This window comes from Mus musculus, chromosome 13, assembly GCF_000001635.26.
Source record: "Mus musculus strain C57BL/6J chromosome 13, GRCm38.p6 C57BL/6J".
NCBI classification, from domain to species: Eukaryota; Metazoa; Chordata; class Mammalia; order Rodentia; family Muridae; genus Mus; species Mus musculus.
Window position 1 is genome coordinate 27395039 of NC_000079.6, and position 22475 is coordinate 27417513.

The window sequence follows — 22475 nt, forward strand, 5'->3', positions numbered from 1 at the left end:
TAAGTAGTGACACTACCTAGGTCAAGTATATTCAAACCATGACAGACAAAGAAAATTCTGGGTTAAAAATTTTGAGACAGGTGGGTGGCCCCATCCCATCACTGGGAGACACATCTATCTACTGGAGGTGACCTCTTTAGGTTCTATCTCCCCTGTGTTAGGTATTTCAGCTAATGTTATCCCCATTGGGTCCTAGGAACCTCTTGCATCCCAGGTACGTAGGACTTTCTAGTGGTTCCCTAAGGTTCCCTATCCCTCACTGCTACTTACTTCTATTCTAGACCAAGCTACACATCTGTTACATATGTGCAGAGAGGCCTAGATCCAACCCATGTGGGTTTTTATTATTGGTGATTCAGTCTCTGAGATCCCCAAGGCTCCAGGTTAGTTGACTCTCTTGTTCTTGCATGGAGATCCTATCTCCTTTGGGGCCACAATTTTTCCTCCTATACTTCCATAAGAGTGCCCAAGTTCCACTGATTGGGTGTGGGCATTTCTATCTGTCTGAGACAGCTGCTAGGTGGACTTGTTCACATGACAACTTTCCCTTGTCTGCAAGCATAACAGAATATCACTAATAGTGATAAGCATTGGTGATTGCCCATGAGATGGATATGAAGTTAGGCTGTTCTTTGGTTGGTCACTCCCTCAGTCTCTGCTCCATCCCTCATGCCTGATGGTGGGAGTGCAAACTCATACAACCACTTTGGAAATGTCAGGCATGTACCCCAAAAGTGCTCTAACATCCCACAAAGACACTTGCTCAGGTATGTTCATAGCAGCTTTATTAGTAATAGTCAGAAACTGGAAACAACCCAGATGTTTCTCAACTAAACAAAAAAAATAGAGGTGGTATATCTAAAAAAATGATTACTATTCAGCTATTAAAACCTTTTCTTTTTTTTTTTTTTGAAGACACACTTTATGAGGAAAGTGAAGGTGGTCCTAGTGTGGTAAGTATGATAAATTCATATTGTACAAAACTTGAAACCATTACAAAATGTTTTAAGGATACACAAAGTACCAACTCTTGATATGAATATCCCCTCTTCTGACAGGACCATACCTATGTAGGGACAAAAATGGATTTTGTACAGTTGAATAACAATAACTGATGGTAGCACCTAAGGAAATTTTCAATGTTCTTAGTCATCAGGGAAATGCAAATCAAAATGACCCGGAGATTCCAAATTTCACCAATCAGAATAGCTACACTCTCTATGCTGGGATTTTGTCTTGCTTGGAATTTCACATGGTTTCTGCATGTTAAGAAAATATCAGGAGTTCTCTTTGAAGCTTCACTCTGTCTTTAGAAGATACCTCCCAACCCCTTAGTCTTCAATCAGTTCTGGTTCCTATACTCTTTCTGCACTGCACCCCTTGTTCAATGATCCCTGAGCCCTAGGTAGTATGTATAGTACATATCCCTTTCAGGTTAGTCTTTTCTAATCTCTTTTTCTCTATTCCTTGATGAGTTGTGGGCCATGGAGTTCAACACAGAATTTTACACATAGAAGCTACTTAGGTGTGGGCCTAGAGATGTATTAAACTGTGGTTATAAAATAAGCCATTATGAGTTAATTTAAAACTATGCCAACTAACCAACATAAAAGTAGTAGATTCACAACTAGGGACTATTCTCTGTGAAGCTTTAAGTTCGTGGCCTGATAATAGGTTTTATCTACTGAACTGAGACTTAAAGAAATCAGGAAGTAATTCATTACTCCAATGGTATTCATTCCACGATGAAAACAACGGTAATTTCTTCATGAGTAGCTTCTCTAAATACCTAGGTTTGATTTTACATACCATTTGGACATTTCTTGCTCATAAGGCAGGCCTAAAATCCCAGAATATAAGTAGTAGAGGAGATCTTGCGAAGATCATCTCTCTTTACCTAATTAGTGTGTGATATCCCAGATAGTCTGGCTAAGGAGACAGTCCCTTAAAAAAGAGTGGGAAAAAGGGTGAATATTATGTTCCCATGCTTGGTTTGTGCTTTTCAATTAAACAATATCATCATGTCCATTTAGCTCTAATAACTGTATATGGATATCATGCATATATTAGTTTATGCCTAATTAGTTAATATATGTAACAGTGCAGGTGATTGTCATACAACAAATTTATGTGTGACATTTTATGTGAGAGAATCATGTGGAGGCCCAAAATGTTAATTTTGAGTGTCTTACAGTAACTTTTCACTTCATTAACAGACAGGGGATATTGATCTTCAGAAGCTAACTAATTGTGCTAGCATATCAGATCATAATGGCCAAAGGCTCTTATTTCTCTTTTCTTCTGCTCAGTTACTGATCTATACTACATGTTTGGAATTGGGCTTGGATGCGTGAATATAATGCATATCTTTATGACATTGTCCAGGCACTTTACCCATTGAACCATCTTCCTAGCTCTTTGATAGTTTCCTTTGTGATATATTTCATGAAATACTCATTTAGCTTCTTTACATCTACACACACATCTAGCGTTTCTGGTATTTTTAAAAGATGAAATCTTGCAGGAGCCTTACAATTTTTCTTTTACATATTCTCCATTTATTATTGCATATTAGGTACAGGAACTATGGTATAATTGTGTAGTTGGAGATAAAGATACATAGGAGAGTTGAGAGGAACAAACAAAATGGGAATGCATTTTAAGGAATTATATTTTCATTTTTTTATCTGCAGGGGAAATTATGAATATCTACTTTCATTGTTAATTCTAACTGAATTTCAAGGCTTCAGTACTTATGTCTATCCAGTTTATCTTTATACAAAAGAATATTAAGTTTGGGAGAATATCCTGTTGAGGTGCATATTGTTTAAGACTTGGAGAACATCACCTTTGAACATCAATGCCTGTTCAACAGAACATACATATGAGTTCGTGCAAAATGAGAGATTCTACAGGTAGTAGATGTAAACAGGATGTGGCCTTAGGGGAAACCGAGATGAGTCAGGAAAGAGGAGTCAGAGAACAATTTTCTAAAATAATAATGAGCCCATTCCCTATTACCCTGAGTCAGGTCAAGCTATCGGAACTGAGAAGACAAAGGTAACTGAACAGTAGCAGAGGAAGTGCCTTGCAATGATAAAGAATTGAGAATAATGGCATTGTCCAACTTCATGCTCACTTCCATGATAAATTTGGTAAAGCAAATTGGTTATAGAATAGTCTATTGTGAGGTATACTGAAAAGGGCCACATTTTGTGATGGTAGAGAAATTGAGAAAGTTTGACTCAGTGACTTTATATAGTCAGGCAAAAAAAAGGCTATAATGCTGTTACTCCACTTTCATTATGCTGGGTTTTGTTTGTTTTGCTGTTTTTTGTTTGTTTGTTTTTTGGTGTGAGACTCTGCCTATGCCATGTTTGATCGAATGGGTAGTGTATGTCTTTTCTGCTGTAATATCCAGTTTCAGACTGCTCCTCACAGGCATGTACAGAGCTTTTTCTCCTAAATAATTCTAGATGATATCAAATTTCCAAACCTTACTGACCATTATAAATCTAATCCCTCTCACTTGACATGGTGGGTTGAGTAAGTAATTTTCCTCATACAAGTTCAATATTTGAATGTTTGCCAACTCATGTGCATTTTTCCTGAGAAAGTAGGTCACTGGGGGGTAGACATTAAGACATAACAAAGCTTTGCTTATTTCCTTTTATCCCTTTACATTGTCTTCTGTCAGTGTTGTGAACTACTGGCCTTCTTTCCTTCAGGCATACTGTTAAAGATTGGTGCTAATGCTTTGAATCTGCATGTCCAGATGCTGAAAGTCCTTGTCCCCAGTTGGTTATTGATTGATCAATAACGATGTCAGTGCTACTAGTTGGATGGAAAGAAGGCTTGTACATTGTTCCTGCAGGCTAAGAGAAAGGAGAGGGCAGGAAGTGGAGAATCGATACACTTGGGGGAGACAGATGAAACTGACTGCAGGAAAGATCTTCTAAAACGTAGGTGGAAAGGGAATGTGGCCTACAGGAGGGCAGCCCATATATATCTTGGGCAGCAAAACCAATGGACTGCACAGAAGGTAACCAGGCAAGTAAACTGAGGGCAGATTTAGAGTTGTTCAGCTAAGACTAAAGGGAAGGCACGCGAGCTTCAGAAGGCTTAGAAGAGCCCAGCCACTGAGCGAGTAAGGTAGATTAAAAATAAGCTTGTGTGTCTGTGTGTGTGTGTGTGTGTGTGGGTGTCTTTCATGCATGGATCTGAGAGAACCTGGGCAGGCGGCGTACTCGCCACCCAGGAACATTAAAGCAGGTAGAAAAAAATTATACCCCACATATGGCTTACCATGTAGAAGCTGAGAACCAACTATTAATTTAAGAAATTCTCAGATGGATTATACACATACAATGATATAGTTTAATGGGAGTAGGGGAAAAACTGATTTCACAGCTAGCAGAGCCAAGTCACATGGCTCCAGGGCATGGAACTAGAGCAAAGGAACACAGCTGCAGCCTGAGAAAGCTTAAGCTGACAGGCTGGGAACTCCTGCTGTGAAAACAGGCTGACTTGTTCCTGAGTGCTAGGAGGAAGGCATTGAGAGACAGAAAGCAGATGGTAGACACAGCCTGTTTCCTACAAACAAATAGTAAATGTAGATACATACAAATATTGAGACTTTTGATAAAAAAAAATTTAGGTCGGAAGCAGTGGATAGGGTGTCAAGCCTAGGACAGACAGTAAAAACATAGGCCTTTTGAATTATGTGGGAAGAAAGAGATGTACTACCATATGAATCCACAGAGATATTTATCTCCATAGTAAAGACAATTTAATACACAGACAAATAAATAATTTAGGCCTTGATCACATGTAGGCCAGGGCAGTGGACAGAAGAAGCACTGTCTCAACAGGTTATATTTGTTTAGATTGCTTTGAATTGTTGTAATTATCAGAATGACTGTGATCATGAGTTTGGTTAAAATTCCTCTGGGAAAGAGGTCAAGCTATGCCCTTAATGATTTCTGGTTATTGGAGCAAGGATATGCCATTTTGGGAAAAGGGTTCTGTATTTGTGGTAAAAGGAAAGGGGAAAAGGATCTGGATCCCTTCCAGAGTGATATGCATCAGATATGAGAGGAAGACCACCTGAAGATCTCAAAAAATGCAAGAAAATCAAACTGAACAGGTAAAGATTCATCCTGCTATCCTTCACACAGCATGCTTGAAGACTCATTACTATTGGTTATTAATAATATTAACTCATAAAAGAGACAGCTGTCTTTTACCTGCTCAAACAAGGAGCCAAATTTCATCCTTAACTGATCTGTGTACCCTGCACAATCCATATGAATATCTTAATGGTACTAAAATTTCGTTTGTGAGACTCATTGTGTTATATAATAAAATCAAAAAATAATTTAGGTGTAGAATCATAACCTATTTCATTTAAGAATTATGATAGAGTACTTTATCTAATTGACAAATATGATGGGCTTACTGTTAATTGTATATCATACTCTATGACTTACATAATTGTTTTGGTTGTACTTAATTTATGTCTAAGCAAAGGGTTTGTCTTTTCGTTTTCTTATTGGACAGAAAATGTGAGATATTGGAGATTGGTGCTAATGCTTTGAATTAGCATGTCCAGATGCAGAAGATCCTTGATTGATCAATAAATATGCCAGCAGCCAATGGCTGGGCAGATAGAAAGAGGAGGTACTTTTAGGTTCCTGCAGGCTAGGAGAAAGGAGATGGAAGGGAAGGAGAAATTGATATATTTAGGAAAGAGAGAGAAATCAAACTCAGAGTTGTAAGGGATTTCTTTCAAATTTAGGCAGAAATGGGAAGTGGCCCATGGGAGGGAAGCCCATAAGCAGCTTGGGCAGCAAGAGCAATGGACTTCATAGAAGGTAACCAGGCTGGGGCCTAGCGAACACAGAAGTGGAGGCTCACCGCCAGCTATTGGATGGATCACAGGGCCCCCAAAGGAGGAGTTAGAGAAAGTACCCAAGGAGCTAAAGAGATCTGCAAACCTATAGGTGGAACAACATTATGAACTAACCAGTACCCCAGAGCTCTTGACTCTAGCTGCATATGTATCAAAAGATGGCCTAGTCGGCCATCAATGGAAAGAAAGGTCCATTGGACTTGCAAACTTTATATGCCCCAGTACAGGGGAACGCCAGGGCCAAAAAGTGGGAGTGGGTGGATAGGGGAGTGGGGGGGAGGGTATGGGGGACTTTTGGGATAACATTGGAAATGTAAATGAGGAAAATACCTAATATATATATATAAAGGTAACCAGGCAACTAAGCTGAGAAATGATTTAGAGGTATTGAGCTAGGAGTAAAGAGAAGAGCATACAAGATATGGGAGGTTTAGAAGAGCCCAGCCACTGAGCTAGTAAGATAGGTTAAAAATGAGATAATGTGTGTGTGAGTGTGTGTGTGTGTGTGTGTGTGTGTGTGTGTGTGTGTGTGTGTGTGTGTGTGTGTATGTCTTCCATCCACAGATACAATAGATACAAGAGAACCTGGGGCAGTTGGCTGATAGCACAGTCTGCAAGGAGCATTAAAGCAGGATAGAAAAAAAAAAAAACAAAACAAAACTACATGCCATACCATACCTCACAGTTATTGACATACCCTGACTCTAGCAACATGGATTTTTACCCAACTGGAACCAGAGCTAAAATATACTCTTCTTTACATGCATTGCTTTTCATTATGGTATTTTACCATGTAACCAAACAGTGACTAATATAATAACATTTACCCATGATATTTTAAAGCAAGTACCTTCTACATCTTTCCCCATAATGTCATAAACTTGTCATGCACATGATCCATTGGGACTATTAAAGTATCCCAAGGTCACAGTGTCAATACTATTTGTAATGTCCACTACCTTTTGTGAGACTGAGGGGAATCTCTTAATTATAAAATTGTGTGAAACCAAACCAAAATATATAGTTCCAATATTCCAGTACCCAACATCACACAGGAAGTAGTACAATTTCAAAAGTCTTACATTTTTCATGCCTACAAAATTTATGGCACATGTATATTCCTTTCATGGTATAGAGGCCTTGTAGGAAATCCTTTTCTTAGGCTATGGCATGCTCTCTTAAGTTGATAGTAAATCATATTCAAAACAAATTTTTAGTGTCTAGAGTTAACTAAGGTCATGCTTAGAGTATACCCTGTTTTACACTACATTGTTGTTTGGAGGAACTGGTGAAACTAGCATTCAGAACTTTTCATGCTTTTATAGCTTAACATGGCTTTAATTTTAGTCTAGCTTTTGATTTCTAGTAGATGTTGATTTTAAACTTAATTTGTGATTTTATATTTGTTTATATTCATGAGCATTGCGACATCAAAGATTTTGATGACCACCTGTAAAGTTTTGTATTATATAATGATAATGTGTGGTGTCCTATAGAGTTGAAAAATCACATCAGAGAAAATGATAGCAATTTTCCATTTGAAAGAAGGTATCAAGAATATTTGAGTAAGTAGGAAATGAAACCATGAGGTAACTGGTAAATCTCACGTTCTTGTGAGGCATCTTATGAACTGTTGAATCCTGAAGCTCCAGCGGCTAATCATGTAAATCTGAGATGACCAGTGTGTGGACTGCAAATAGCATGATGTAAAGTAGGGTTGTTTTTGCTGCGATGAAGTACAATTCAACTTGTGTGGAAAGGCTTTATTTGGCTTATATTTCTACATTACTTTTCATAATCAAACATTGTCAAGACAGGAACTCAAATGGCAGGAGTCTGGAGCCAGGAGCTAATGCGAAGGCGAGAGAGGGGTGCTACTTACTGTCTCCCTCCTCATAGCTTGCTCATCCTTTTTTTCTTATAGAATTCAGAAAAACTGGGTTCTACAAAACCTCCCCTACTAACACATGACTATAGTTTCTGTCAAGTTGACACAAAAGTAGCTAGCCCAAGTAGTATATGCAAGAGTCTTTTAATTAGGATGCCATTTGGTCTGGTTGTATGACATGGAGAAATTTGACTGATACTAGATAGACAATCCCATGCTGGGTTTCTTTTTTTTTTCATAGTGCCAGGTGGCCCTAAATTGATAGTTAGAATGAATTACTATTTAGAGACATATTCAGATGGATTCAACACAGTTACCAAGCCATAACAAAAATATTGGTCTAGTACTCACACAGCTTTACTGATGTAGTCTTCTATTTTCCATAGGTTTCAGTTTAGTTCTGTGGCTAAAAATTGTATTTTATTATTTGAACCTAGCTAAAAGTCTGACTGGAAACATTATATACTCCAATAGATATACTTTTGGTGTTATTTGGTTAAATGGTGCTCTGGTTTGCCTACAAAAAGAACCTTCAAACATCTTGTTTTGTATCCAACTGTTGCTCATATAGGTCTATTTTGTAGAGAGAAACTTTGTTTTGTTCTAAGGACATGACAGAGGCTTATATATGTTACAGTGCACAGAATAGGTGACTTTTGGCCTGGTATTACACTGGTAAAATAGAAGAATGAGGAGAAAGAACAGGCATGAGATAGGGCAGGGTGAGGAGAAAATGGCAGAAAGAAAAAAAGGTAGAAAGAAAAAAAGCAAGAAAAAATTTAACCTGTCTGTATCTTGGGGATTATCTTAGAAGAGGTTGGGAAAAATATATGGAAATCCAATGGAATTGTAGAAAGTATTGTAAACAAAAGAATTTCCTCCGGGCATGAATTCCCATAAGTCTTCAAAGAGGAGAGATGGATATGGTTTCCTTTCATTCAATTTGGTCCCTAATCAAATTCAGGGAAGCCTTGATTCGTCTCCATGGAAATAAGGGGAATAATTATGAGATCCTCAGACTGCATTTCAAACATATGGAGTAGAAGCAACCCCAGGTGAGTAATGTCCTGAGTGAATGTGCACGTTGACATTGGCACAGACTATCTAATATTACAAGACCACTTGCCTCCTGGGAAAATGGTAAAGCTGTTATCCATATGGGCTAGGCTCAAGTGGAATGGTGAAGATTTCTTTAGTATTAGGAGCATGATAGTTTCTGAAGGATTGAACAATGAGTGCAAAGGCAAGCAGTTGTGGGTCCCTCCTCTAAGATGCTAACAATTTGAGACTGCTGACCTGCAAAGACTAAACTAACCAACCCCTCTTCCTGTGCTGAACCTAAGAAACAGGATGAGATTCCAGGTTGCAGCACTATTACTCAGAGGGCCTTACTGAATCCCAGCTTAATTACACGTGGGTCTGTATGTCTGTCATTATTCATTTCATTATTACTCCTATCCAGAATTATGGGACCCAAGCCAAGAGTCTCAGCAAGTGTTACCTGGCTCACGGACATGCACATAGACACTTCATCTCCAACCAAGCAGAATTCTCATTGACACTACTGCATGGAAACTGAATTCAGTTAGAAGAGGGGATACTCTCTGTAGAGGCAGGTGTATGAAGAATAAAGGTTTAAACAACAACAACAGCAAAAAGCTAAAAAGAGCTCATTCTATTATCTGTGAGATATAAAATTTAAAACAGTAGATCTAAAAGATATAATAGTTACATGATACTATTTGAAAGCAATTTTAGGGACAAATAAAACCCAGTAATAGGTAGTTCTATGTTGAGGTTTTGAAGGAAATTTTCAGAATCTGGAAATGAGGTTAAACGAGAATTTGTAATGCCTGACATTAAGGCAAACAGCATTACTAAAACATCTATCTCTAAAACATGCCCCAATAAAGACATATGGCTAGAGGAGAAAAATCTTGGTGGTCTGGAAATGCTACTTCTCTTTTGATTAAACTGCTGATTTCAAAACCAAGCCAAACAAAAACATCCTGTAGTTAACTGAGGTTTCTTAAACAACTTAACCATGGTTTCTTAACCAAGGTTCTCTAGGATATTAACTTAAAGATTCTGGGCATAAAAGTTGCAAGATGCCTTACAGAAAACAATATATTGACAAAACAGCTGGCTTTTGAAAATGGTGAGGATACTTCGCTCCTTCTTAGAATAGGGAACAAAATACCCATGGAAGGAGTCACAGAGACAAAGTTTGGAGCTGAGATGGAAGAAAAGACTATCCAGAGACTGCCCCATCCGGGGATTCATCCCACATACAACCACAAAACCCAGACACTATTGCACATGCCAGCAAGATTTTGCTGACAGGACCCTGACATCTCTCTTGTGAGGCTATGTGAATGCCTGGCTAATACAGAAGTGGATGCTCACAGTCATCTATTGAATGGAACATAGGGCCCCTAATGAAAGAGCTAGAGAAAGTACCCAAGGAGCTAAAGGGGTCTGCAACCCTATGGGAGGAACAACAATATGAACTAACCAGTACCCCCCAGAGCTGTGCCTCTAGTTGCATATGTAGCAGAGGATGGCCTAATCGGCCATCAGTGGGAGGAGAGGCCCTTGGTTTTGCGAAGATCATATGCTCCAGTACAGGGGAATGAATGCCAGGGCCAGGAAGTAGGAGTGGGTGGGTTGGGGAGCAGGGCGGGACGAGGGTAAATGAAGAAAATATCTAATTAAAAATGCCTTAAAAATGAAAAAGAAAATGGTGAGGAGACTTAGAAAGGGACATAAGTGCTCAATTCATAAAACAGAACAAAACCAAAAGAAAACAAGGGTCATTTTTGAGTCTTGGCTCTCTCTGTAGTCTATGAAACTGGTGGTATGCACTAAAAAGGAGGGGTGAAGAGAGTGTCTGCTGCTTATGTAAAAATAAAATTATCCTTTCCCAGTATGTGTTTGTATAAGTGTCTTGAGAGGTCCCCTGATATTAGAGCCAGGTACAGGTTTCAAGTTGTGGAAAGGAACTTCAAGCCAATCAGAAAGCAGTTAGTTACTCCCATGACAATCATGCCAGTATTGTACCAATGGGCATTTCTTGAGAGACCCATTTTTGCTATAGCTCCCAGAGTTCACAGCTGGTGACAGCTGATAGTTACATTTCTACTTTGATAGCTGACATAAAACCTTCCAGGGCTAAGGGAACTATCTAGTAGAGATAAAGCTTCCAGTTTTCTACCAGTTTCAATTTTCCATGTCCTATAACTTAAATATATGTTGTCCTCAGTAACAGAATCTTGTTATCGTGTGGGTGACCAAGTGGCTACTAGAGTGGGTAACCAAGTAGAAGTTCACACAGTTTGATATTTTTTTCCAAAGAACAAGCTCTAAATTTCACTAATTTCCTGTTTTTACCTTCTCTAATGGCTGCCACTTATTTATTTCCTTGATTTTTCTACTTTTTCTAATTTCTTTATTCAAGGAGTTCAAATTTTTCTTTTTTCTTTTTAAATCTGTGCTGTAGACTATCCTTTCAGTATATCTGTGTATGCATGCTGCTAATTTTGAAATGATACATTTTATACTTAACTAGGTTTTTCTGCTTTCTCTTCTTTCTCATTCTTTTGATATTTTATTCCTTGGTAAGAATGTTTTGCCAATTGTTTTTAATTTACAGAGTTTTGTCTTCACTGTACAATAGTGAAAATGCTGTGTTTATGTGATTTCACTGTTTTATACCTAGACACTTATCATGTTGATCAAACTGTTTCTTATTAAAACAGAATTGGACTTTATTCACTTTTCTATTTCGTCATGTTTGTTTATGGCACTGGCTACTCTTCATAATTGGTATTTTCTAAAAGAGGAGATGTCATAACTGAGCTATAATCACAAGGTCCAATTATTATGAATTGCCTTTATTGCTTTCTATATTTTGTATGTTTTGAATTTACTGCATACATTGAAGATAACTGGACATGTAAATCCTATGGTTCAGTTCAGGGTTATCTTCTCTATAAACCTAGATTTAATACCCAGCATCATTAGGATGACTCCTGCTAGTACAGGCCTGGAATCCAAGACCATCACAGGTAGAGGCAGGGTCACGAAGAGATCTGCTCATTATTACTTACTATGTGAGTGAGCTCCCAGGCAGTCTGACTAACGAAACTTTGTCTTAAAACAATAACCAACAACAACAGCAACACAATGACTATTATTTTCTCATTCTGAGTTGGTGCTTTTTCATCCACTTCTTTATCTGTAATTATGTTGTATGTATTTGTGTGGGATGAATGTGTGTGGATATATGTTACTTTATATGTATCAATATATGTAACCATGTGAGTAGTTGCAATTCATCAATTTGATTGTTCATTTGGAGGATGATAATTTTGAGTATGTCAATCAATAGTTTTATTGTCATTATGATGGACAAGGTGTTTCATCTTCACAGAGCTCACCAATTATGCTAGAATATCTGACAATAGAAGTCCAAAGATCTTCCTAACTTCACGTCTCTTTTTCTGAGTTTAGTACCCAGGGATTATATACCTGACATTTTGCTTGGATCTATGGATATGACACAGCCCCTCTTGATTTTATGATAAGCATTTTATCCAATAAGCCAGGTTACCTGCTCTTAATAATTTTCTTAGAGGCATTTTTCATGAAATATGCTCAACGTTTCTTTACATCTACAGGCACAATTTATCCACACTCTTTGTTAGTAAGGGCATTTTTTTTTTAACTAATGGATATTTGGCATGTGTTGAAAAGCTGTTGGATCCGTATCATGAGTTTCTTTCTGCATTGTCTATGTCCATCAATGGTATATAACTCTCTTTTCTTACTAGTTCCATTGGGTATTTTGTTTGATTGTTACTATGGCTCATTTTACATTCAAAATGTTTTTATTGATGCACCCAGAATTGTTCCCTTTACTAAGGATTCATTTGTCTATTCAGTATTCAAGTGCTTCTCTGTTTACTTTAGATTTATTTTCTAGTTCAGAAAAATGCCATTTATATTTCATGAAGACTGCATTGAATCCTTAGTTATTTATTGAAATATAAATACTTAAAATATTAATTCAGCATGGAACTATCATGAAGGGGTTCCATTGACTATCTTCTCCAACTTATTTCTTCAGAATTTTAGCATATACCTTGCTGAGGTGTGTCTTAAAACCTCATTTACTCCTAGTTACTTTTATCTTTAGAGGAACTTTCAGTGGATATGATTTTGTTATTGCTATAGAAGGAAGATCATTTTTACTGTGTAGGAAAGCTTCCTGATTTTGTAGCTTGCTAATTTGCTAATATATATCTCATCACTCTACTTAGACTTATTTCTAGTATTATTTTTATTTTTATTAGAAGATATAATTAATTTTTCAGGACTTGCTGATTTATGTTTAAAACACATTTTATAAATTCTTTTAAAATTTCAGGGATCCCAATGGAGGAGTTAGGATAAGGACTAAAGGAGCTGAGGGGATTTGTAATCCCATAGAAAGAACAACAGTATCAATTAACCACACACCACAGAGCTCCCAGGGACTAAACCACCAACCAAAGAATACACATGGAGGGACCCATGGCTCTATCTGCATATGTAGCATAGGGTTTTCTTATCTGGTATCAATGGGAGGGAAGGCTCTTGGTCCTGTGAAGACTTGATACCCAGTGTAGGAGAATGCTTGGTCAATGAGGTGGGTAATGGAGCACGCACATAGAAGCAGGGGGAAATGGAAATGGGTTAGGAAGATGTGGAAGGGAAATTGAAAAGGGGGATTGCATTTGAAATGTAAATAAATAAAATAACCATTTAAAAATTTAAAAAGAATTTCACTAATTATGTTTCCTTCAAATTCATTCCCCCTCTCCCTTTACCAGCTCCTTCCAGATTCTACCTACATTTCCTGTTCACCCAACTGTGTTTCCTCATTTCTGTTATAGGGAATTATATCAAGTTCTATTAGTTCTGGTTGTAAACTCTTGGATGGGTGGTCACCTACTGGACTGTGAATTACCTTCTGTCATACCTGATGAAATTCTTATCTGTAATTGCCTTACCACATTAGAAAACAATGTATCATTATATTCATGCACTGCCTTAGTTTTTTATTTTTACTATTTTCACCCCCCTTTTCATAAGGATGACTGGGTTTGGGGAGAAAGGGGTGAGCAATGGGTGTCTCATTTAGTGCTGAGCATGACAATTTTATTTCTTGTACTGTGACCAGTTGAGGGTCTCAGCAGCAATTTCCATCTACCTCAGAAGGACACTTCTCTGGTAAAGCTTGAGATATACACTCAAGTCAGGATCAAATGGCCATAATACTATGCCCATTTAGTAGAGTGATGATGCTATTTTTCCTCTATAGTCCATGGCCTGTTTGGTCATAAGTTCCAGGATTAATAATGGTGTTAATACTGGTTCTTTCTTGTGGCATGAGTTTTACATCAGAAATTCGTTTAGTATGGATTTTTCCTCCATTACTTTACTATGGAGTTCAATATAAAAAAAACTGCCAGTTTTATATGTTGATTTGTATCTTGCTGATATTTGCAAGTTTTTATAAGTTTGGAGAGTCTGATTTTAGACTCTTTAAGTGTTTTAAGTATAGAATCATGTCATCTGCAAATAAAGATACTTTGACTTCTGCTATTCAAATAGTATGTTTTCTGTATTCTATTATATATTGACATAAAAAGACTTCAAACAACAAATGGAATGAACTTGAGAAAGTGAATGCTCTTGTCTTCCTACTGATTTTAAACAAAACAGTTTCATTTTTCCTGTATTTGTTACCAAGTTTCCTGTAGATGTGGCATGTACAGCTCCTATGCTGACATATATTTTTCCTATTGATTGTTTTGCAATAACATTCTCATGAATGGTTGTTTCACCTTAAATCTGTAGACATGATCACATTGTTTTTTTTTACTTCAGTTTGCTCTAGTTCACTTATTGATCCATGTATATTTAACAATCTTTAAATACTAGTCAATGATCTTTCTGATCTGTTATTAGATATTATTTACACGAACCTTATTTAAATATTAGCTTCTGTTATTTCTCTTATTTAAATATTAGCTTGTGTCTACTTTCAGTGTTAGGGTAATAGCTTTAAAAATGATCTTGGTTTCATTCCCTCACCTTGCTTAAGTTTGAATGTTGAGTAAGTCAAGTGATATAGCCCTTGTTATTACCTGAAAGTACAAATTCAGCCAATAAAATATTATATGGACCTGTATTATTAGATATTTTATGAGAATCATTGTGTGTGTTGTATGTCTATCCTTTTTAAAGATGTTTGAATTGAAATACAATACTTTTCTTCTTCTCTTTTTCTTCATTCTACACCTCTCAGGTACCCTAACTCCTAACCCGCTCCAATCTCTAAATCTCAGGGATTGATCACTTTATAGCCTCTCTTTCCTTGACTATCCTTGTTACATATGCATGCACATGCCCTTATCTTGTATGACACTATTTCATTAAACACTTAGAATGCTATTTCAAAGCCAATAAAACCATTCAAGTCTAAAAATATTTATCTTACATGTGGGTTTCTTCTTGCTGTCCTGATGTCACATTGCCTCATTGCTTACCATTACCTATGAGTCTGACCTTAGTTAAAAAGGTAAACATACTAGCACTTCAATATATGCTATGTTTTGTCTGTATCTTTTGTGTTATTTTATTTTATTTTTTATTGGTTATTTTATTTATTTATATTCCACATGTTATTGCCTTTCCTAGTTTCTCATCATGGTATGAATTTAAAGCCATGGCTTTCTATTTCTCTCCCCATTACTTCAAAAGCTTGCCATAACAGGTAGTCCAGTGATTATTCAAAAACAAACAAACAAAGAAACAAACAAAAAGACTGAAAAAACTGTAAGGCTAAGCAGAAAATCGAGTCACTTCAAATAGAGAAAATAATGGAATCTTCCTTGCTCTAAAGGGCTTGGGTAGCCCTGCGTCCCAATATGCACTGCCTGTAGCACACAACCTCTCTTTGAAGATGCTTGCATTCCCTGCTTGCATCATTCCTCAGCGTACAGTCCCATGTCTTTTTCTCTCAAAATGCCTGAGATCTCTTGAAATTTAGGCTATACATTCCCCAGTTCACACAATGCCCTTTTGTGCCTATGTTTTGGCAAATCAAATATGTTACAAATTGCCCTGCTTTGTTGACTTTGTGGAACTTGGAGACAGGCTTCAAGGAATTCCTTAGTCTTGTCCTTTCTTGCCTACAAATCTAGTGTCACAAGTACATGGCTATCATGTTCTGTGGCAAGTTTCAGTTTTATCCTGCCCTAGTTGGACCAGAATCTCCTAAGTTATTCCATATGCTCTCAAGTTGATAAGGATTCTTACAGTAACAAAGGCATATAGTCTAGAGCCAAATAAGAGAAAATACCATGTTTCTCTTAGGAAGAAACAAGTGAAACTAGCATTCAGAACTTATCATGATTTTATAACTTGTTAATGTAATTTTAGCCTAGATTCCTTGTAGATGTTTATTTACAATTACATTGTACTATCATATTTATTTGCAGCCATGAACACTGTGACATCAAAGATTTTTATGAGTTTGTACCAAAAAAAGCATTGTTTGCAGATTGTCTTGAGGGTCATCGCATCACTGTCATGGAAGATATACCAAGTTAATTTAAATGAAAATGAATTGTAAACAAGCATGGATTTAATTTTGTGAGATGAAAAACTGAAATCATAAGTTGGTTTGCACTCCACTTAGACATTGAAAGTTCTCCACATAATAAATGGAAAGAATCCACCTAACTGTATTTTAAACATACATATCTGTCACATATAAAATATACTTGGGAAAGCATAATATTCATAAAATGCTTCTGGTACCAAAAATCTCTATCAGGTATTGTTCAAGTGCTGTGATGAAAAGAAACTTCTAGGGGAAAGAATTTATTTCATTTTACAGTTGTAGCTGTTCATGATTAAGGGAAGTCAGAGACATGACTAATGGAAGGAACACGGAAGACAGAACTGAGGCAGAGCTGTGCTGGAACGGGCTTACTGCAAAACTTGTTTTCTTATATACCTCGGGATCACCACACAAGATATGGCAGAGCTCACTGTAGTCCAGGCCCTTCTACATCGAACATCAATCAAGAAAATATTCTCACAGGTTTTTCTATAGGCCAATCTGATAGAAGAATTTTCTTCTGTGATGATTCTGTTTTATATTGATAAAAAGATACAACAGGAAGCATCATGATTTGGGAGAAACCTGGGTTCTATAGTAAGAATACTTTGAAAATAATTACTTCATTTTATATTAGAATGGTTGCTTTTTAATATTAGTCCCACTATGTGTACACTAAATTAGTCCCACTATGTGTACACTTTGGTTGGTGGTTTAGTCCTTGGAGCTCTGGGGTGACTGGTGAGTTCATATGGTTGTTTCTCCTATGGAGCTGTAAACCCCTTCAACTCCTTGGGACCTTTCTCTAGCTCCTTAATTAATGTTCAGTCCAATAGATGTCTGTGAGCATCTCCTTCTGTATTTGTCAGGTACTGGCAGAGCCTCTCAGGGGACAGCTATATCAGGGTCCTGCCAGCAAGCACTTGTTGGCATCCACAATAGTGTCTGGGTTTGGTAATTGTATATGAGGTGGATCCCCAGCTGGGGCAGTCTCTGGCATGTAATTCCTTCAGTCTTGTTTGACTATTTGATTTTAGGTGCTTTCAATGAATATATCTTAGCCATTCCATGACTTTCCAGTTATATTTATTAAAAGATCTATAGAACCTAAGCCTCTCGGGATTCAACACTTCATGGTAGAAGTTGTTGTTAAAGGTGTAAAGAAATTTTGTTTGGATTTCATATGCTGTCACACTTTTATCTATTCCAGAAAACATGCAAGAATCCCATAAGGTATATACTAATTCTTACCAAATGCACTTGCTTTGCCATACTGTTAAACTATACAGGCACTATAATAAATGTGATACCCATATTCATAAGAAAATGGAGAAAAGTAAACAATCCAGAAATGGAGGGCATACTTGTGATCATATCTTGCAACTGAAAGACACAAGCTACTAACCTGAATCTTGACATGGTATGATGTTGAAGCATAGTGGCCATGAAAAACTTAGGCCCAGGCAGGGGATTGAGACAAGCAGAGCTCTGAGTTCAAGGCCAGTCTAGGTATGAACAAGTTCAAAATTGACATAGTGGTACACAATTTAAACCTGGGCCATATCTAATGCTGGAAGCCTATATAAGGACAATGAAAGAAGGAAGGCTTTCTCTCTTTTGCCTGTTGGCATTTACTTGCCAGGACACCTGTTGGAAACAACTTCTTCAGGATTCCAGCTTACACAGAAAACCAGCTGAAACACCTAGCCTCAGAGGACTGAAAAACTATGATTCTTGGAATTCACATTCATATCTTCCCATTGTTGGGTTAGTTGGACTGTAAATTGTAAGTCATTCCAACAAATTTCCTTTATATATAGAGACAGGTTTCATAAGTTCCATGACTCTAGAAAACCCTAACACAGAAACCATGCTAGACATCTGCTATACAAGTGTAGGGGACCTAGGTACAACCCCTGCATAGTCTTTTCTTGGTAGCTCAGTCTCTGAGAGACCCCACAGTCCCAGGTTAGTTGACTCTAGGTTTCTTATTGTGTCCTTGACCCCTCCAGCAGGCTCAATTATTATGTCCACTCTTCCAGATACTCCCCAAGTCAACCTGATGTTTGGGTTTGTATCTGCATCTGTTTCCATCAGTTGTGGATGAAGCCTCTCAGAAGACAATTATATTATGCTAGGCACCTGTGAGACTATTTTATGGAAAATCTGCTACATGCTATTTTCAGAGATCCATAAATTGTCCATGGAGAGAACCCTTTCACTAATAATTACTCCTATGTATATAACTAGTTTTGGAGGAGTAGAAAGTGATATTAACATACATGAACTTAAGCAATACCTATAAAGTTGTATTTTTCATATGCCACTAGGGGCCTCTCTTGTTAACACTTATACTATTGACCAATTCTCCATCTCTTTTAGTTTTCACATGTCTCCTGGTCCTATTCTGTCTAGCTACATTTTTACTGTTAACCCATTAGTCTGCTTTGGCTTTCTTCAACCTAACAGAATGCCTATCCAAAACAAATTAGCAACTTGCTGTCAACTCTTGTAGAAATATATTTTACCCTGGTTTTTCCATAGTAGAATATGTACTCATTTTGGGTTTGCTCTCCTCCTGGGTTCTCTATCAGTAATTAATTTGAATCCAGAGTATATTAGAAGTCATGTTCATATGCAGTCATTTCCTTAAGGAATGAAATGTCAATTCTACTCTGCTTTTGTTTGAACTTATAAATAATTTTGACAGAGTAGGCTCATAAGACATTGCCTTTATTTAGTCTAGTGCTAGGTTATTATTTGAGAGAGATGATAGACTGGCTTGTCGTCTGCCTCCACACAACATAATATTCTCTCTTATGTCCATTGAGAGTATGCTAAGGTTACAGTACCAGTCATAAATTATCTTCTATTGATTAGGTCTTAATTTCTATTGGAAACCTGTTGGTTACCCCCAATGTAGGGGTGTCAATATTGTACTGTTGACTATGTATTACCATGCTGATCATAAGTATCACAACTGGCTAAGACTGTTCATTCCAGTCATTTCTTCTATTTCTTGGCATAGCAGTTTCAGATGCTATAAGAATTATTCCTTGGGAGAAAGTTTTGAGGTCAACCTCAGTTAGATTTCTCTAAGATCATGTTTAAAATATGTGGTGTCTTCAGCAATAGGAAAATGCTTTCAAGTCCTTGGAGGCAACCAAGGGGTACTAGAAGTAGGCTATATTGTTCAAGGAATTTCTGAGACTTTCCTGACCAACATCTGATAGATAGGTCTGACATTGTGGTTTCATTTTCTAGTCTATGACTTTAAAAAGAAGCATTATTATCTCTATAATCCCATGTGACATAACTTTATCCAAAAGTATATTAATGTATATTATATATTGGTATGTTTAAGAAATCTTAAAACCACCTGACTATCAATGGCTTTTTAAAAAACATTTTTTAAAAAAAAAACTGTTGATTTGCCTATTTATTGACTGTGTGATGATTTTTGATGTTTAATTTTAGACTTATTCATATGTTCTAGATATAAGTCGCCTTTCAGAAGTGTAATTTGTAACTATTTTCTTCCATGTTGCAGATATCTCTACTGATTTATCTTTGATGTTAAGAAGTGTTACAGTCCCACACAACCCCTTTGTCCCTGTTTGGGAAAATATGCTGTAATATTAAAGTCAATTTGAGAATGCCTCTGACTCATTGAAGAATCTTGTGCTACAGGTATGGATTTCAATGTCATGATGTCAAATTGTCCAATCCCCAGTGGTTGTCTACATTTCATTGAAATCTATAATAAACTCCCATTTTTCCATTTCTTAATTTGTTAATTTGAATCTTTCATTTCTTTTTGTTAGTTTAGGCCAGTACCTTCTAATCTTTATGGTTTCAAAAATACCAACTCCACACATTGTTTACTCCATCTCCATGATATGAATTCATGCACTGATTTCTATAACCTCTTGTCATCTACTGCCTTGATATTTGGATTTGCTTTTTAGGGTCTTGAAGTGTATTATTAGTTTATTTATTTTAGATTGTTACAATGTACTCTTGAAATCACTAATAATTATAAACTCTCCTATTAGATAAATAAGATCTATCACAAAGACATAGTAAGCTGTGTCTCAACTCTCATTTGATTCTGGGAACAATCTAGTTTCCTCACTGGTTTCTTCAGTGACACACATTAAGATTGAATAGTACAACCTCCATGTGTTTGCATAGTCTGTGTAGGTTTTTTGGATAGCAAGTTTTTGCTCTAATGCACAATAAGCTTGTCAAACACAAAAGCTTCTTTTGGTTCTTTTTTATTTGATAAAACTTAATTTGTTGCTATAAATATTCTAGATTGTAGATATAGATTTTACCAAATCTGTAATTATAACTGCATTTTATCCTTCATAACCTTTATTTGACTCCTAATTTTTTGTAGACTTGTTTTTACTTCTCTTACTGCCCCTCAACACCACTTTATTTATTCCAACCTACCTTTGCATTTATTTCCTATGTCCTCATTTATTGGTCCACCTCCTGTAGTATAGAAATGTCTTCAAAATCCATGATAACTGCATTAATGAGAGTCTTGGAATAAAAAAGATCTGAAAGTGAGCATAGCCTGCAATTTATGTTGCATACAGGAGCTATAATGAAACATGTACATTGCAATTTTCCGTATAAAATAAATACATTTTTAAGTCTTTATAAATGTAGGTGGTCATATGTTTAGTGATTTCTTGATTATGCCTTTGTGGCTAACTAACTATTAGTAGGTCATTAAAAGACATTTAGTCAGAGACTTTGGAATGGCAGAACATGTTATACTTCAGCATGTTTTACATGAATAGGAGGAGCTTGGCATATCCTTTTTATATTCAGTAACTTATCGTCTCATTCTACCAAGGTTCACTTTAGTTCCCAAGGATTTGGGTAAAGCCATGAATTCTCGGTGATTTCACAAAAATAAAAGTAGATTAGGAACCAATATATTCATTCTTTAAATCTGGTCATCAGGGCATCTGTAATATACTTTCAGTAAGGCAACATTAGTCAACATGTTTCTACCAGGTCTGTTCCCCTCTAAGGGATCTGTTTCCTGGATGGCAGGGAGTGCAGTAGGAATCACTAACTACCTTGTAGAGGAGTATTAGTAAATGTCCACACCTTTCAGAGGTTCATACCGACATACCTGACACACTGTTCGGCATTTCCACTGGAAATTTTGGTTTGACCATCCACAGATCTTACCACATTTGCTTTCCAATGAGCCCTGTTCTCATCTTTCTCATTTTCTTGTTTTGACTGCATTAGTATTTTGTAAACCATATTTGTAATTACAACCCAGCCACTTAGATCCTAAAACGTCTCAACTGTAAGTATAATATGTTATACAACAGGTGAAGAGAAGATAATTAGGTAAAATCTTGGCCAGAGTCTTTGCCAATGAGAATATCACCTCTTCTCACAATTTTAATGTGATTTTCATGGATGGAAGAATAGATAGCTATATCTAAAATACGAATGCAAAGGTATTTATTCTTTCCATGATAAAGCATGTGCCTCTAAATTATTTATCTAGTCAGGAAGAAAATAAATATTTTCTGTCATATTCACATGACTAAAATACTGATATTTATCTCTCTTTTTATTTATTTTGTCTTCTAAAAGCCTCTTGTGTGCTCACATTCTTATTTTGTTCTACATCTTTAGGATTTTTTTGCTACATTGTCCATCTCTAGATTATTAATTTTGTGTTATCTGGAAAGGAAAGCATGACATGGTTTCTGAACCTTGGAGCAGAGCAAGGAAGATGTGGGCCTCCTTGAGTCTGATGGTTGTTGTCAGCATGGGGCTTGTTTGTATAATAATGTATGTTATTATAATTTATTCTTCTTTGGAATATGGTCTTCCCTCAAAAGTTATTAGGGAATGTCCTATCTGCCAAGGATAATAACTCCATGATAATTAGTAGCATGAGTTCAAGTGGTGAGGGTGTGTCTTAGCAACGTGATAAATGTTGTGATCTTCAGGATAGC

General features: G+C 36.7%; 1 long non-coding RNA gene across 4 annotated transcripts in view; it reads left to right on the forward strand.

Moving 5' to 3' along the window:
* The first annotated feature begins 368 nt into the window (after positions 1-368).
* Gm40836 overlaps positions 369-22475 on the forward strand; it is a 37334-nt gene continuing 15227 nt past the window's right edge. For 2 of the 4 annotated variants that reach the window (XR_873180.1, XR_873183.2), the window contains exons 1-2: positions 3022-3060; positions 20024-20163. This is a non-coding gene — a long non-coding RNA (predicted gene, 40836). Of the gene's footprint in view, positions 384-915; positions 954-3021; positions 3061-4566; positions 5147-20023; positions 20164-22475 lie in introns of those variants that run through there. The other 2 variants (XR_873181.1, XR_873182.2) reach the window with 2 other exon arrangements.